Source organism: Lagenorhynchus albirostris, chromosome 2 (assembly GCF_949774975.1).
Source record: "Lagenorhynchus albirostris chromosome 2, mLagAlb1.1, whole genome shotgun sequence".
NCBI lineage: Eukaryota > Metazoa > Chordata > Mammalia > Artiodactyla > Delphinidae > Lagenorhynchus > Lagenorhynchus albirostris.
This window is the reverse complement of record NC_083096.1, coordinates 45,880,080-45,893,667: the sequence shown is the minus strand read 5'-3', so window position 1 is coordinate 45,893,667 and position 13,588 is coordinate 45,880,080. Positions and strand designations below refer to the sequence as shown.

General features: G+C 44.2%; 1 protein-coding gene across 3 annotated transcripts in view; it reads left to right on the top strand.

Moving 5' to 3' along the window:
- C2H1orf21 (chromosome 2 C1orf21 homolog) overlaps nucleotides 1-13,588 on the top strand; it is a 224,304-nt gene that overhangs the window by 97,429 nt on the left and 113,287 nt on the right. The window lies entirely within an intron of this gene.

Genomic DNA, 13,588 nt, shown 5'->3' with positions numbered 1-13,588 from the left:
GGGTTCGTGCCCTGGTCTGGGAAGATCCCACATGCCGCGGAGCGGCTGGGGCCGTGAGCCATGGCCGCTGAGCCTGAACGTCTGGAGCCTGTGCTCCGCAACGGGAGAGGCCACAGCAGTGAGAGGCCCGTGCACCGCAAAAAAAAAAAAAAAAAAAAGTGTTTGGGTCTTGAGTTTTGACCACGGCTTTCCTCCTTTGTTCCTTGCCTTGTTTCCTCTAATGCAGTTGTTCAGTTGCCAAGCATTAAAATGAAAAGCAATATGCTTTTAGCTCAGATAAAACTCTGAAAATCACAGTTATTCATTCAAGAAATATTTATTGAGCAATTGCTAGAAACTGGCTTTTACTAGGGGATGTAACAGGTAAAAAGACAATGACTGCCCTCATTTTGTTCACATCCTAGGTAGTGACCCAGGCAGTAAACAGAAAGACATATAATACACTATCAGGTGGGGATGAGCACAATGAGAAAAATAACAAACACAAGAGACAGTGATACAGTGGCTTTTTTTTTTTTTTTTTTTTTCTGGGCTGTGTTGGGTTTTCATTGCTGCACGTGGGCTTTCTTCAGTTGCGGTGAGCAGGGGCTACTCTTCGTTGCGGTGTGCGAGCTTCTCATTGCGTGGCTTCTCTTGTTGCGGAGCACGGGCTCTAGGCACACAGACTTCAGTAGTTGTGGCATGTGGGCTCAGTAGTTGTGGCTCACGGGCTGTAGAGCGCAGGCTCAGTAGTTGTGGTGCACGGGTTTAGTTGCTCTGCGACATGTGACATCTTCTTGGACCAGGGCTCGAACCTGTGTCCCCTGCATTGGCAGGCGGATTCTTAACCACTGTGCCACCAGGGAAGCCCCGTGGTGGCTATTTTAGATTCATAGATCAGAGAAGGTCTGCCTGAACAGTTGACATTGTTGAGCAGAGACCTGAAGGAAGGAGCAGGCCAGGAGAACACGCAGGAACAGTGTTTTAGGCAGAGGAACACCAGGGCCAAATCCCCGAGAGGGTGGTTCCCAGGAAAAGTCTGAGGCCCTCAGGTGGGGAGAGTGGTGGGTGATGAACTCAGAGAGGCAGCCTGGGGTTAGACCAGGGGTCCCCACCCTCTGGGCAGCAGACCGGTACCGGGCCTCACAGCAGGAGGTGAGTGGCAGGCTAGCGAGCGAAGCTTCATCTGCTGCTCCCCCATCACTGCGCTGGCATTACCGCCTGCACCGTACCCCCCTCCCCCCACCCCCCCAGTCCGTGGAAAAATTGTCTTCCACGAAACCTGTCCCTGGTGCCAAAAAGGTTGGGGACCGCTGGGTTAGACTGTGTGTTGCCCCCAAGCTCAAATGTGGGCTCTGGATTCTATTCTAAATGTAATAGAAGCCAGGAGAGGGTTTTGGGAGTGAGGGAGTAATGTAGTCTGACTTTGGTTTTAATGTTATGACTTACCCTGGCTGCTATGTAGGGAGTAGACTGTCAGACCTGGCCAAGGCCAAGTCTACCCATAGAGCTCCCTGAAGGAGACAAGTGAATCATTTCTAGGCCCTCCCCAGTTGAGGGGAGGTCCAAAGGATTTCAAGGCTTGAAACCCACGCCTAAGAGTGGGTGACATGGCTTGATCCACGGGAAACAGGTTCCTCAAACGGTGATGTCGGCTGTTTCTGGAAACTGACATGGTGGTGGTGTAGGAGGGGTGAGCTTGCAATCCTTGCGCTTCTGGTCTGGCAGATACTTTGTACACCCAGACGTTGGGTGTACCTCTACCAGCTCCTGCAGGAGCAGTGGGGAACCTTATCACCCACTGGCCTTGATCAGGTTAAAAGCCTCTTTACACCATGTAAAAGAAACTTTGGAACATGTCCAGGCCATGCATTATACTTTAAGATCTTTGAACTCTCGAGATTTTACCTAACTCAGGCCTTTGGGTGCGAGCAGTATCTTAGAAAGGTAGCTGAAAGAATACGGTACAGAAGATGTGCTAAGGAACTGTGGCGGTTCTGTGTCTCTGTGTGAACTGTCCTCCCAAATTCTCCTTTGGCCTGTTTGTATAGAATGGTGTGGGCCTTTCATACTTTTCTATGTGTTGAAAATGTCTGATTTAAGTCATTCAAAGGCTTAGAAGTTACAGCAGTTATTTAATTTAATTAATTAATTTTTTTTACTATTTCCAGCTTTATTTACATGTAATTGACATAGAAGGTATAATTGAAGGTGTACAACGTGACGATTTGATGTACATATACATTGCAAAATGATTATCACAATAAGGTTAGTTAACACTTCCATCATGTCACATAATTAATTATCTTTTGTGTGTGTGTGCACACGTTGAGAACATTTAAGATCATTTCGTTAGCAACTTTCAAGTATATAATACAGTATTATAGTCTAGAGTCACCATGCTGTACATTACATCCCCAGAACTTACTCATCTTATAACTGGAAGTTCGTACTCTTTGACCAGCATCTTCTTATATTCCCTCACGCTCTAGTTGCTGGCAACCACTATTTACTCTCTGCTTCTATGAGTTCAACTGTTTTAGATTCCATATGTAAGTGATATACAGTATTTGTCTTTCTCTGACTTATTTCACTTATCACAGTGCTCTCAGGATCCATCCATATTGTCACAAATGGCAGATTCCTTCTTTCTCATGGCTGAATACTATTTTATTGGCTATCTGTACCACATTTTCTTTATCCATTACTGCATCAATGGACATTTAGGTTGTTTCTATACCTTGGCTCTTGTGAATAATGCTGCAGTGAGCATGGGAGTGCGGATATCTCGAGATCCTGACACCATCTTTTTTGGATGTATACCCAGAAGCGGGATTGCTGGATCATATATATGGTAGTTCTCTTTTTAATTTTTTGAGGAACCTCCATACTGCTTTCCATAGTGACAGCATCAGTTTACAATCCCACCAACAGTGCAGGAGGGTCCCCTTTTCTCCAAATCCTTGCCAACACTTCTTGTCTTTTTGATGATAGCCATTCTAACAGGTGTGAAATGATTCAGCAGTTCTTTTTTGCTACTGTACATCCCCGTCGAGGAAGCAAAATGGACCGTGGAGAACTTTCACTATCGTAATCTACATTTAAGTAGCTTACATATAGATGGTGGGTGAGGGTCACTGAGGACCACTTGCCCGTCAGCTCTGTGTCCTCAGGCTCGCAGTACAGAGCCTACCTCGCAATTGCGATACTGCACAATTTGGATTTAATTGAACCACTCAAATGCCCTTATGAATCCTTCCCGAAAGATAAATAATAAAAAACAGCTGCCATCTCTTACAAACAAATTGAGCAGAATGTGTTACTAAAATAGTCTCGTGCAAACCGACCAGGGTGTGGAAGATGGTGTGTTCTTGTTTACTGTGCTGCTAGCCATTAAAGTGTCCTCGAATATGCTGTTCCCCCCACTCACCCAGACACGTTATCCCTAAAGAGCTATTCTTTGTCGCCGTCAGAACACACTTTAGTCTCTGAGGGGAATCTAACTTGGCGATTCATGGCAACTGGAAGTGATCTTTTGTTCTATGTGAATGAATCTCTTGTGAGAAGAGGTAGAGACTTGGCAGGAGAGAGAGGAAGAGGGCGAGAGCCCTCCTCGCCCCTCATATGCACATGTGAACGAGCTCTCTCCTCGCCTTCTGGGGCCTTTCTTCGTGAGACCCGCAGTGAACGTCGAGTCATGAATATTTTTTATAAGTAGGGAAGCTGTACTCTTTTATCACAAATTGTATTTTAGCTGTGCTTTTCCATTTTAAAAATTCAGTGGCAGTGCTTGTAGCCTTGGGAATTACTTTAACTGAAAACAACTCTATCCAATTTCTTCCTATTCTTGCTAATGATTTTGCTGCCATTAAATTATTTCTAATGGCTGTAGCACCCAGAAGTGAGCTTCAGTCCAGAGGCATATTAAAAGAATCACCAAAGATCACTGAAAAGCAATTTAAATTTTTACTGAATAAAGAATCCCAGAGGCATCTCATTCATAAACCTACTTCACAATGTACTGAAATCTATTCCCGTGAATCTCTAGCTCTCTGTCACTCTGGTGACTTTTTGTCTGTCTTTCTTTGGACTACCTCCAAAATCTCCCCTCTCTAATCTTCTGCAAAACTTTCCACTCCAGCCCAATTCTTCTCATTAGCTCTGCTCTTTCTGGTGTAAATCCAGGCTGCTGCAGTTTCCCGCTAACCTCCTCACCCCATCGCCAGACTGCATCACAAAAGAGCACAAGCACGTCTGGCCTGCTGGTGAGGTGCCTTGGGAGAGGGGGAGGGGACTAGGATGCTTAAGCATCCGGAGTATTATCTGAGAATCTTTTCCTTAACAGAAATCCACTTAAGTCAGAACCCCGTTAAAGGAATTACATCAGATCAACATTAAAATGTCCTTCCTCCTTAACACACACACACACACACACACACACACACACACACACACACACACACACACACACACACACACACACACACACACACACACACACACACACACACACACACACACACACACACACCCCCATTGGCCAAATTGTTCGATGTTTTGGTTAACTCTATGGCAGCCACATTAAATGGGAAGAGTTTCTGGAATGATCATAGAATTTCCTAATCCTGACCAGCCATCCTGCAAATTCATGACCCTTGATCTTGGGCAGCAGTGAAGGATTAACTGTGAATGAATCAGCAGAAATTTATTGCCAGTCCTAGAAAAGCACCTCTCCTTTCAAGCCCTCTTGACAGTGGAATGACATTGGAGTTTTATCGACTTCATGTACAGAGGAAGGCATGTGAGCCCCTCTCTTAGTATCTGTTCGTAATTGCTGTTAGTGCCTTATAGTTTACCCCTAAAAAGAAAATAACTGTTTGCATTTATTTTAGATCTTATTTTATCATAATGCATTTTTTAATGCCTGACCTGAAAAGGTTTATCTTTATCTTAAAGGTGACTTCCATTGGGGGAGAGGATCCATATAGTGATAACATTTTCTAATAGTTCTGTAATGGAAATCAGCAAACAAAGAGAATTTTTGTTTTTATCAGAAATTAACTTTACTACACGTTTGTGGGAAAGTCAAGTAAGAGCCTGGGATCTGAGTCAGACTGCCTGGTTCAAGGCCTGGCCCCAGTCCCACCACTTACTGGATGGTATAGCTAGCTGGATGAGTGAACATTTCCTTAGGATGGAGACATTGACGGTTCTCTTTCTTAGAGCCCTGTGAGCATAAATGGGCTGTTGTATAACAGCTTTTCTGAACTGGATCTGGGACATTTAATGGGCTCTATAGGGGGCTTCCCTGATGGCGCAGTGGTTGGGAGTCCGCCTGCCGATGCAGGGGACACGGGTTCGTGCCCCGGTCCGGGAAGATCCCACGTGCCGCGGAGCGGCTGGGCCCGTGAGCCATGGCCGCTGAGCCTGCGCGTCTGGAGCCTGTGCTCCGCAACGGGAGAGGCCACAACAGTGAGAGGCCTGCGTACCGCAAAAAAAAAAAAAAAAGGGATCTATAAACGAAAGCTCTCATCCTCCTCCTCTTCCTCCACCTCCAGTGAAGGAAGACATCCTAGATTTGTTGCTTGGTCTTAATGCTAAGATCATATATCAAAATTGTAGTGTATAACAGAAGGCTTAAAAGGAAATTATCTTTCAGAATACAAAGTTTTTGTAAAGACATTGCAATATTTACTGTATACTGTAGAATAGCTTCCGTTTTCTTCCATTAGATGCAGTGGTGGTCAAATCGCCATTGTAATGAAAAGTCTCACAACCCTTACTTTGATTGGTATATTAATTCCTAACTTAAGCAGCACAGGGATGGTATCTTCCACCGACAGAAGCTCCAGACGCCTGACAAGGGAGGCTCTGATAGTTTTCCTGATGTTACCCATGAATGTTAGTTGCTTTATAACTTTTATTTATGTCACTGTGATTTGCAAATATGTCCAAATCCTTTCTGAATCCATTCATACATCATGCCTGTACCATTTCTCAGAGTAATTATTTCCTGTGCTTTGCGGTTTAAAAAAAGAACTGGCTTCGTGGTTAGGAGCCTGGCCCTGGATTCCAACCAACCTGGGTTAGAACCAGCACTGCCACTTGACCAGCCAATCAAGGACTAATCTCTGCAACTGGAAAATGGGTTATAATACCAGCCTCATAGGGCCGACATGAGGATTAAATCAAACCAGGGGAGAGGACAGACAGCTGGGCAGGCTTTCTCTTGAACGGTTATCAAGGATAAGAGGAACCGCACCAAGAATAGTAGAGAGGACTTAGCTGGCCTCCAGCTTTTCTGTGGTTGGTGGAAAACCAGCACTCCGTAAGAGTCAGAGCGGGACTCTTGAGAAGCTGGGTAAATGGCTGTCAGAGCCACCATGCATGCCCTCCCTCTCTGCGAGTGGCTCGCCACTCATTCTCTTTCTTGGTTAGGAATTATTACTGTATGATACAAACATTAAACCCCCTCTCCATGGGAAAGCCTTGGTTGCATGTGCTTTCCTAAAGGAGTCCAGGCTGGATTTGCCTCGGATTGCATGTCTTTTGTCAGAGCGTGTCAGAAGATGCATGTTCCGACTGGCCAGTAGTTCCCTGGTCACTGAGTGAGCCTCAGATGAATGGAGGAGATGTGCTATCTGGCCTCTGAAATGATGCAATGATTCAGGAATGAGGCCTGCAGATCCAGTCTTCATTATTAAGGGTGCTGTAATGAGGGAAGCTTTACCACCCTCTCATCCTTGCAGCTGTGGACACCTCTCAGCTCGTCCTCTTCGGAGGCATGGACAAGACCCTAAGAATGCTAAGAGGCCATAGCAGCCGTGCACAAGCATCGCAACGCGCTCCGTTCACCCAGAGAAGTCTATCTCCTGCCTCCACGGCACACGGCTGGGAAGTCACCAAGCCAGGTCCAGAAGAGAAAGGCCCTTTGAAGCCGGTGCTCTGTCCCTTGTGGTTCACTGCTGTCCCGCCAAAGGGGAAGGAGCTGGGATCAGGTTCAGTGGCAGCTTCTTTGCCCCTAGGATGGATCACACCCCATCCCAGCCACTCCCTGTTCTGCATGCTGTGATATCTCCCCATCACCAGTTGAAGGCATACCTGTCGGGGAGGCGGGAAACAGGTTCTGGCAGATGTTGTGTCTTAAGCTCCAGCCCCACCAGTGCCCCACCAGCTGACTCCAGGTAAAACTCCACCCTCGTGAGACTCTTTGCGGCTGCTTTCTCTGGCTCTTGGCCAGTCTTCTCCGTGTGTTCTTCCTCACCTTCCTCACCTGACTGGTCCACCTCCACTGCTCCATGTAAGTTCCACCTTTGCTACACCTTCTTTCAGAGAGAGGGAGAAAGCCTTGGATTACGATGGTTGGGGGTCTCTCCAGAGGAGATGGTTGAGGACAGGCCAGAGGACAGAAGCTTAGCCTGTAACGGTGGCTTCAGTCTGGGCCCTGGTTGGGGAGACCATATCCCCCCAGAATGGAGCCTGCCTCTGGTGGGATTCACATACCAGGTCTTCCTGCACTGGCCCTGGCAGCTTCTGCTCTCTACATCCCTCGAGGCCCCCTGGAATCTGCGTGTTGGCCGTACTAGACCACTTGCAGTTGTTCCTGTCTGCCTCTGGTTGTTGAACTCACCGTCCCCTTGCCTAGACCTGTCCTTCCCACACACACACTAGTGTTCCTCAGCGCTCCAGTGAGATAACGTCACCTCCTCCAAGACTCTCCCCATCCTTGCTTAGGGGGGTCCCTCCCTTCTGTTCTTATTACAGTCACCCCACACATCTGCCTCATGGCTGCAGACACTCTGCACTCTATTTGCTCATTTTCTTAAATCTTCCCCTACTAGCTGTGAGCTCCTTGAGAACAGGATCTGCTTCCCTTCCCTAGGCATAACCCCAGGACTGAGTACTACGTTCTCTGGCATGCAGTAGGTGCTCAATGAATATTGCTGAAATGAAGAAGGAAAGAAACACAGAAAAGACAGCAGGGGATAGCCCAGCACTTGCCTCAAAGACAGAAAGCAGCTAGTTCCTTCCACCACCTCATGTCTGAATGAAAATCAAGAGGCGTTTTCGCCCAGACCTTTTGGGGCCAGAAGTATGTCCATAAATTGGTATAGTTTACAGAGAGCTCATATCACAGTCAATAGGAAAAATGCTACAACTCCAATTAGAGAAAAGAGGCAAAGGATATGAAGAGATATATCACAAAGGGCACACATGAATGATCAAAACGGGGGGAAGTATTCAGTATCACTAGTAAATTTTGAAACATCAAACTAAAATAAAAATTAGATACCATTTTCACCCTTCAATTCATTGCATATTTTTAAAAAGCATAATACCCCTTATTAGTGAGGGTGTGCTGAAATGAGTTTTACATGACTGAAGCAAGACTATATGTTTTAGCTATCTCTGATTTTCAAATATATCCAAGCATTAGGTTTCACTAGTGAATAAGGATACAGTAGACATATGAGACTTGCCCTCTTAGTGATATTAACAGTTTTCAATTATGAGATATCATAAAGGGGGATATGTACAAATATGTACAGTTTTCCTAATTCCCCTAGTGGAAACCCAGTGGCCAGGGTTTAATCTTCCACAGATATGAAGTCTGAAAACATAATTTCCCTGCTTGTTATTTTTTAACAGTTTATATTTTTAGGCCATGAGCACTTCATGTATTAGACAATCTTATTTTGAAATTAGTTTTCCTTTATTAGGTTGATTTGAGACACACTCTGAAAAAAACTGAGAGCATTTTGTGTTAAATGCACCAAAGCCTTATTTTAGAAATATTCAAAACATTTAGAACGAGCAGTTCATAATTACCCTAGAAATTGCTTAATGATAACTATTACATTGGAAAGGGCGAAATCACTTTCTGCAAGTGAGGATATAGTAATTATCGTGAAGGGACTGCCTGACTCAGGGAATTGATACGGGTCTGTGAGGTCCTTCAGCTGAGTCTCTACTTTGTGCATAAGGTTTTCCAGAGTTAGTCTGTCTTGGTGGACTGTGGCGGAGTGGAATAGGGTCAGCCTACTCGTGCGGTCGGTCTAGCCTGAGGAACGTGCTCCAGGTAGCAGAAGGGTTCTCAGCATAAGCCTCCCCCCAAGACAGTGGTTTTCCCCGGGCACTGTCTCCCCCCTCCACACCCCCTCCATTGCTTATCACAGAGCCCAGCCCATGGTAGGTTCTCAGACTCTCCTGAACCTCACCCATTCACTCTTGTGCCCTCAGGGAAGGCCGAGACTAGGAGCTGTGCCAATGGCAATAATTGAGTTAGGATATAAAGGAAGATAGAGGAACATTATTTTCTTGTAACCCTGGTTTCACTCAAATAATGATCACTTTTCTTTTTCCTGTCATAAAAGTTATTTATTGTTCTTTTAAAATTATGTTTTATTTTAATTAAAGCACTATATGCATTTAGTTAAAAAATGCTAAAGGCTTATCCTGGACGATAATATTCCCTTCTCACTTTATTTGTTAGCATAGTTAAGTCAGAATTTTCAGTTAAATTAATTTTTGATGTTTACATTATGCTTTTTGTTTTTATACCTTGATGGATTTTGTGCTTTAGAAATAGTGTTCCCTGCAGAACCAGCACAGTTTTTCTAAAACAGCAGCCGACGTTTATTGAGCATTTATTATGGGCTAGGCACTGTTTTAAGTGTATTCATATATTAATTCATGTGACTCTATGTGTGAGATTAGGTACTATAAATATTCCCATTTTACAAATGAAGAAACCAAGGCACAGAAAGCATGAGTAAGTTGCCCAAGGCCATATGGCTAGTCATTCAAGCTCTAGAGGCTAAGCTCTTAGCCACCGTGAATACTCACCTCTTGAAAAAAATCTCACCAAGTAAAGAAAGAAAGATCCTAGGCAAGAATTTGAAGTCGTACCAGGATTTGGGGACTTGAATTTAGTTAGCATGGAGGACAGGATGTTCAGTGGGAGAAACCCAAGGGAACTGAGTTTACACTAAAAAATAGTTTGGTCTTTTAATTGGTTTGTTTATTTATATTTTTGCGGTACGCGGGCCTCTCACTGTTGTGGTCTCTCCCGTTGAGGAGCACAGGCTCCAGACGCGCAGGCTCAGCAGCCATGGCTCACGGGCCCAGCCGCTCCGCGGCACGTGGGATCCTCCCGGACCGGGGCACGCACCCGTGTCCCCTGCATCGGCAGGCGGACTCTCAACCACTGCACCACCAGGGAAGCCCTGGTTTGTTTATTTTTATAAATACTTCTTTTACCTCTTGTTCCAAGTCCTCATATTTTCCTGAGCATATAATAATAATAAGTCTACTAGAGAATCTTCACGCAAAATTTGGATGATGAAGCAATCCAGTGAAGATGCCCAGATGTTGGATTGTTTTGGTATGAGGACATTAGCGCAGAGTTTTTGAAATCGGAACAGTCCTGGGAAAGGTTCATTCTGGTACATATGTCATTGATCAGAAGAAGACTTGAGTGTGAAAGTATCAATAGATACGAATTTCACCGTTCTAGGAAAGAACTGTAAGATCCCTTCCTACGGGCTTCCCTGGTGGCGCAGTGGTTGGGAGTCCGCCTGTCGAGGCAGGGGACGCGGGTTTGTGCCCCGGTCCGGGAGGGTCCCACGTGCCGCGGAGCGGCTGGGCCGGTGAGCCATGGCCGCTGAGCCTGCGCGTCCGGAGCCTGTGCTCCGCGACGGAAGAGGCCGCAGCGGTGAGACGCCCGCATACCGCAAAAAAAAAAAAAAAAAGATCCCTTCCTACCTCAAAGAGTAGCATTTCTAGAACCCTTGCCTGTCTTCCTCCTTCCCCATCTAATATGTACTTTTATGAGAATTGTTAACCTTTTAATAGTTATGGCATTATGAACTCACTCCAGCACTCATCTTCTAATTCACTCATTTTGAAGTCAGTTCCGTTGTTTATAAATGTAACCTTGTAGCAGATCTTCCATCTGCAAAACTTGGGAGGACAGGATAGGGGCCAGTGAGTTGTTGACCATGGAAGAATTGACAGGATCCTGAAAATGGGGATGATTCCATAACATCTGAAGCAAGTCCAACCAACTGATCACCTTCTAGTTCTAAAAACCTAATTTTATATATGTATATATGAGGCACTTTACGTCAAACGTGAGGCACAGAGATTTGGTGGGCAACAGTGTGTCTTTAGCATGATAGAGCTGCCACAGAAAGTGTAGCCCTTTCTGATGGAATCTGAGGAATAAAATGCTAAAAATATCACCACAGCAGTGCTTTTACCCCAGATCTATTTTGACTGGCACAGCCTGCAACTGTTTACATAGGGAAAAAGGGGAGCAGGTTCGAAACCGGGTGTTAGCCTACAGCTCCTGACGTGCATTTTAAGAAGCCACCTGACAAGATCAACAGGAAGAAAAGAAAAATTGTGAACAGGTGTGAGGGAGCCAGAGGAAGACAGTCTGCTTGTGGCTCCTCTTAATTAAGTTGGCAGGTGGTTCTGTTGCCGGGCGGGGCTCTCTGGCTTGTAACAGTGGCTCTGCTACTTGCAGTTGCCTCCAGTGTGTGATCTGATGAAGGGGCTAAAGTCCCACACGGATTCCCCTGTGCCCTCACCAAAAGGAAAAATGGATTTCCGTAGTGGTTGTGTCACTGCCATAACCCGAAATGCTCCATTGGTCCACACAGAGTGCCGTTCCTGACGGCTGCATCGCCATGGAAATGTGTGACACGTTGTTTGGCGAGTTGTCTGTTTCCAGATGGGCATCTTCATCCCCAGCACCAGCCTTTGAGAGACTTGACAGACCGTTTTTAAGTATTTGCTTTATACAAATTGTGGTTTATCTAAGGGTCTTGCTGGCTTTTTTGTTTCATACCACGATGGATTCTGTGCAGTGTGTTATGTAAGTAATAATGATAGGTCTGGCTTTGCAGTCGTGGCTGTTTGTTTTTCTTTTTTATCCAGTTATAGCGTGTTCCACAAAGACAGCATTGGCTAGCCAGGCGTGTTTGTTAATGACACGCTAAAACCTATCCTCTTTCTAAATTGGTGATATTATAAAAAGTCTGTATGTGGGGTAACACTGCTTTGAAAGACATGTAGCCAGCAGCTTTTCTTCATTGAAGAAAAATATTAGAAAAATATTAATAGTTTGTCTACTATTGATACTTTGAATTCAGCTGTGTTTCCTGTAGGGATAAAAAGAGAATGAAGATTGAATATCACTCAGCTGTTTAGAGAGTGTCTACTGTGGGCTGTGGCTTAGGGGTGGGAGAGGACAGCGGGCAAGGCAAGGGTGGGTCTCCTCTAGACGAAACCTTTTGCTGTGCCGCAGGCAAAGGACCGTCTTTTGGAAGGCTCTTTCAGGAGGTTCTGCTTAGGTCCTAAAATGTTATGCTTTCCCCATCTCATCATGTGAGGTTTTGTGTCCTCTAGACAAAATGATAGAGTCCACTGGAATTGTGTTCAAAACAAATAATGTATGTATGTGTGTTTATATTTAAATAACTAGAGACTCACTGTAAGTAATTAAGATCACAATTTAGATCAGTTCAATGTTAGTAATTATCCCAGTGAACCATCATTTATAAATATTAATGTTCCAAACTGAAGTTAGGGAGACCCATCTTTAGCTATTATTTTTTTCCTTTATTTTTTGTCTCTGTTTAATTGTATGGGAGGCATAATTAGGCAGTATCTTTTCTTTTTCAATTAACAAGTGCTTTCCCAACTTCTGAGTAAATAATCCTTAATTAAATGTGCCAAATTTATTAATTTTCTCTTATTTTTTTCTCTTCTGAGTACCAAATTGGAATGTGAAATTCTGTATTTTGTAATTGTGGATCAGAACCCATTGATTAACTTGTTAATACATTTAGGACGTGGTATTCCTAAAGGACTCATTACTGTAACCTCATACCAGTCTTTCTAATTTCTTTAGAAAGAAGCAGAATCAATAACTACCTTGAATTGTCAGATGGAAAAAACAATTGGCTCAGCTGTGAACATGGAGTCTTTATTCAGATATATGCAAATGTATTACTTTCATAAGGATGATAATTTTGAGAAACATTGGAACAGCATAATTACTTGAAGAAATATTAACTGTAGCAAACATCTTTGGGGGTAGCGTGTTAAGGGATGGTATGAGGAAGCCTGAAACTATATAGGAAATGGTATTATAAATAGTAAGGCAAGAAATTATATAAGCATATAGTCATTGTAGCAAATTAACCACAGGCAATAAGAAAATATATTGCAACTTCCTAGTGATAGACATCTATTAGGTAGCCTTTTATAGACATTATTCCATGTCATATGCTAGGCAATCATCAGTTTGTTGGTTGATGAAATTTTCTAATTCCATAATGTCTGGGATTTTTCCTACACACTGGACTAAAGGTGACTCAAAGTCACACCTGTTTTTGACCTTAGTGTGCCCAAGTCATTTCCTATTGACAGAAATCTGGTGAAAATGTCATCACTGGCATCACCAAACCTCTACCCTGGAGAGGAACTTTAATTGCAAGTTTTCCCAAGTTTGTTCTATGATGTGTTTTGATATTGGAGTTTGTTGTACTCTCTCTCTGGCTGTTGCAAAGTCCAGGTCCCGTCCATGGTCCACTATACT